The sequence below is a fragment of the Pieris napi genome, chromosome 6 (assembly GCF_905475465.1).
Source record: "Pieris napi chromosome 6, ilPieNapi1.2, whole genome shotgun sequence".
In the NCBI taxonomy this organism is placed as follows: Eukaryota; Metazoa; Arthropoda; class Insecta; order Lepidoptera; family Pieridae; genus Pieris; species Pieris napi.
In genome coordinates, this window is record NC_062239.1 from 9,394,160 (window position 1) to 9,399,345 (window position 5,186).

The 5,186-nt window shown below is 34.8% G+C and overlaps 1 non-coding gene across 1 annotated transcript; it reads left to right on the forward strand.

Moving 5' to 3' along the window:
* Window positions 1-860: 860 nt before the first annotated feature.
* Window positions 861-979, forward strand: LOC125050743. Its single transcript, XR_007117196.1, has one exon. It is a non-coding gene; the product is annotated as a 5S ribosomal RNA (ribosomal RNA).
* Window positions 980-5,186: the final 4,207 nt, after the last annotated feature.

The window sequence follows — 5,186 nt, forward strand, 5'->3', positions numbered from 1 at the left end:
GCAATTTGCAGCAATTAATTTGTAAATTGTATGCTAGGCAGTGTATCAAAATTTACTGTGTTTAAAGAAATAGTTTCGGACCTCTAAACTTAAAACAAACCAATTATGGCTCTGCGTACAACAAAGGTTTTATATAAGTTTCACTTCTTACGTGTGTACACCTAGTACACGCACACAATTTTTACCTATTTCATATAGTTATTTGTGAAGAATCTCTCTTTGAGCTTGACTAACTTATTGTGTAGTTACTCTAGTGGCAAGGAATTGTTAATCTCATTCAGAAGGGTACTAAAAACCTCAACCAGTTAAAAAATGATTATGATTTTTTTATCCTGGAACATTACGATCAAGCCTAACTTTGTACAAACTAAAAATTTGCTTATTAGTAAATAAGTAAGGCTAAAATTATTTATTAGTCAGTAAAGTGTCCAGTAACACAACTTAGAGTCTCTATTAAGTAAAAGACACTCTGTTCTTGTGTTCTTTTTGGAACGATGTTCCTTATCGCGCGTTGTGAAAGGGGGCTAGACGGAAAAAATTCTTACGAAAAGTTGTCACGACACTTTTTTGCTATTTGCTATTGTAATACACCGGTTCTCGTCCGATCACCGAAGTTAAGCAACGTCGGGCGAGGTCAGTACTTGGATGGGTGACCGCCTGAGAACACCTCGTGATGTTGGCTTTTTTTTGTAGGGATAAGAAATTAAAATTATTTATGGAATCACTTAACTAAATTAGTCTTGTTGGAACGAGGTTATCGAGCGTTGCGAAAGGGGGCTAGACGGAATAAATTAAGACCAAAAGTTGTAACGACACTTTTTGATATAGTTGTTATATTTTACATTTTCGATTTAGCTATCGCTAACGTCCATACCACGTTGAATACACCGGTTCTCGTCCGATCACCGAAGTTAAGCAACGTCGGGCGAGGTCAGTACTTGGATGGGTGACCGCCTGGGAACACCTCGTGATGTTGGCTTTTTTTTTCGTCGTAAGATTGGTGTCGAGAAAATCTATCATACGGTTATGATACCAATTAACATATAAATTAATCGAAAGGAATTTCGGTCCATCCGGGTGTCCCTTGACACCTCTAAAGTTTTTTTTTTTACTTGCTTTAGCACTTAAGACTAACGTGCATATCATGCTTATCACGTTCAAAATAAAAAGAGAATAGAGACTTTATACAGATAATTATAAATAAGATGATAAAAGTTTTAGATTCCGGTTTTCTTAATAATTGTTTTATCAGGCGGTATTATCACTTATCAGTCCGTGTTTATGATCTAAATAATTTACTCTTATTGCTCCTTGTTCCCGCGGGAGCAGTTCACTAAATTCTAAAATTACCGCCATAAGCTCGGCTAGACACATTTAGGTAGTACCTACTGTGTCAAATTTAATATTATTTTAGCCACGTTATTGCACTTTATACGGGGATATTATTTTATTTTAGTTATCTTTTCGCATCATGTGAGCAGTGCTGACTGCTGGCTTGTCCTGCGTTTGAATCTCGGCCGTGTACCAATGTACTTTTCTTTCTATGTGCAGTTAACACATCACACTGGAACTAGTAGATCTATACCTGAATCGAATCAAAGGAAAAATCTTTCTTTGTAATGGATAAGCTCAAAAAGCTATTTTCCTAGTAATATGCTATATTAATTCCTAAAATAATGAAACAGTCCAGCGCGCTGGACTGTTTCTGCAGCGGTGCGAGGCGACCTTCTGCTAACATATAGACTCACGTTAATTATGACTGATACTTTGAATGATTACTATATATATTTCACATAACTTATAAGGAACCACGGAAGATAGAATTGTGACAATCAAAAATTTGCGTTAGAATAAAACAAGAAGAGAGAAGAGCGCGCCAATGCTTAAAAAGCCGGCAACGCACTCGCGAGCCCTCTGGCATTGATATGTCTATGGGCGTATCACTTAACATCAGGTGAGCCTCCTGTTTCTATAAGAAAAAACACAATACCGCAAAGTTTGATTAACTTCGAGTCATTCCAACATTCACCAAGAAATTAAAAATGTATTAGTCATAAAGCCATTTTCATTCATTTCAAAAGTGGCTCTCAGAAAATATAGGTTAAAAAATAAGAAAACTAGGTCTTCAAAGCGCAGTGTGTGGCTTCAGACTGATTTTTCACTTTCATCGCAGCGACATTAAGACCTTCATTGCAATAAATATTCCAATGATAGTTTTTCTAATGGAGACTTAAGAAACATTTGTCTTTTAAAAAGTTTTTAATTTAAAGTAACATCTCTAGAGAAATCATAAGCTTCGGTATGCTTATAGTCGTATCAGCGTATTTCTTGTATTTTATTCAAAATATTACAAGTAGCTTTAGTTTATATACTGTCTTGTAATAATAGTAATTAGTGTTCTAATTTTTTATAATACGGTTAAAGATTGCCGGATTAATTCATAACGTACAGATTTAGGTATAGACTGAAATTAAAGAATGGAGTTCAGTCACCTCTCATTTGAAATCTTCGCACAGAATAAACACTACTTATGCAGAGCTTTATATATTCAGTAGTCGGCTCATCAATTGGAAAATAGAATTGTTAAGTGCCTATCTAATCCGATGACGTAACTTTTTATAAAATATAAAATTGGAATAATATTTTTATTTTTCGTAACATTTGTTTGCCATAATTGTCATGTATTTTAGAATAGATAGCTTGTAACATATACTATAGATTATATTTGAAGTGGAGAACTTTAATAAATAGATAAATGTTCATAGTATTGTCTTTGATTAACATAACCCTTTTTACACCTTTAATGACACCGTGAGCCATTTTTGCCAAAACCCTCCATCTTTTAGTCGATACCAACTCCGGGGAAATAAATACAGATAATGCAACTTTCTCTGCAGCTGTGATACTTTTTGACATTCAACATCTTTTGTCTTCAGTGACCGTGACCACGCACGCAGTAAAGCACGCGAAACGTCGGATAAATTTAAAATTATGTCAAATAGTTGTAAATTTATAATAATACATAACTTTAATCCGGTAAAAAGCGTTTTTCTTTAAATAGACAAATGTTGATTTATGTGAAGAGTAATGTAAAATAAATAAGGACAAAAAAACTCGCTAAATCTTGCGTTTATTAATTAGTGGGACATATTTAAGGATTGCGAGTGTACCGGCCGTAAATAAAACAAATACTAAAGTAATTACGAGAAATCTCGCAATGAGCAGAATAAGATGTCGAAATATTTACTTGTTCGCTCCGAATTAGTTCATTTGCAGTTAATTCAAAGTGTCACCGACAGCAAGTAGGTCAGCGTATTGTCTCTGAACCTCCCCTGCCGTCCCCCTGACTTAACGCAGCTTAGCTGATAGCTGTACTGCTTTATATTGAAGCTAATAAATAATGCTAGTAACATTTGTGGTAAACTACAACTGTGTCTTTCTAACATAATGCCCTTTATTGTTTATCTGAGTTTACACTACTCCAAAGTATGACCTACCATGTTGGACCATATACAAGTTGATTTTTGATTCTGCAGTCTCTATTACTCGCGAATTTGGTGCATTCTCGTTCCGGACGAAGTTTAGAAACTCGACCTCGACTTAGAATGCTTAAACGTAATTCAATTTTTTGCTTTAAAATTACTTCGTGATAATGCAGCTTTATAGTGCGAGGCTGTCGTAAACGTTTTCTCTTTTGATAAAAAATTATTTCAATTTTAATTCTTATCTCATACTGCCTATTTCAGCTGACGTGATGACTTATGGAAAAATGGTCAACAAATACATATAGTTTGAAACGTTTTGTGTTTTTTCGTATCTGTATCTGTACAGGTATAGAAATAGCAATGAAGGCTTTTATATATTCAGTATATTAAATTGCGCATACAGCGCATGGCATCTTGGGAATGTAGTCAGTGTCCCGTTAGGAAGCGTCCCGGGGGCAAATTTGTCCGGAAAGCCAAGAGGCTATTCTGTTAACAGTCCATTTCCACACATAAACAAACACATGAGAATTTCTCCACTATTGATTACTAATAAATGTCCTACAGTTGGAAGCTGAAACTCAGCTTATGTTTGCATGCGGAATTAATATTGGAATATGTGTTTTATCTTATTGAAAATACTTTAAAAACATTAAAATAAATTAATATTTAACTCTTAGTAGTTTGAGTAAACGGAGCAGTAATATGAAACAATTACCCCGTAAAGGACGTAAACTTGAATTTCAAAAGTTAAAAAAACAATATTACACTACAAAAGTTTTATATTTGCCATATTTGATAGGCAATGCCATTTGGAGCATTGTTGGCCAAGTGGCTTCAGCGTGCGACTCTCATCCCTGAGGTCGTAGGTTCGATCCCCGGCTGTGCGCCAATGGACTTGCTTTCTATGTGCGCATTTAACATTTTCTCGAACGGTGAAGGTAAACATCGTGAGGAAACCGACATAACTTAGACCCAAAAAGTCGACGGCGTGTGTCAGGCACTGAAGGCTGATCACCTACTTGCCTATTAGATTTAAAAATGATCATGAAACAGATTCAGAAATCTGATGCCAAGACCTAAAAGAGGTTGTAGCGCCACTGATTTTTTTTTGATAGGCAATGCCTTTCAAATATAAAAATTATTAATGCAGAATCGCAACATATTAAGAAAGAAGAAATGTACGCTGTGTTCTTAACCTGTATTTTTTTAATAAACACATTGAAATTGTCATTCTCAAATATTACCTATAGATTTTGTGTGTTATATATATGAAATGATTAAATGTAATTCGATATTTAAATGTCACTGTATCAATGTGTTTTGTGTAAACAAATTAGCTGTCTACAAAGGTAGACAATAAAGCCAGATGTTGTAAATTTGGCAAAAGAAATAAATCTAGTTAAAGTTAAACCTCCTATATCATCGCACAAAGCGCAAGTTTAAAATAAAGTGAGAGCGTCGTGTCGGGCGCACGCAGCTGCTTCTGAAATATCACTTGACTTCACAACTTTTCAGAGTTCCTGCGGCCGTGTTATACATTACCTTTGTGACCGCGTACAACATTACATCCATACTGACAGAACGTTACAAAGATAAAGAGAATTGGTAATTTTATATATGATGAAACGTGAAACGTACTGGTGAGCATTTTATTCATAATACTAGTAGGTGAAGAAAATTATTCACTAAAATTGGCGGTTA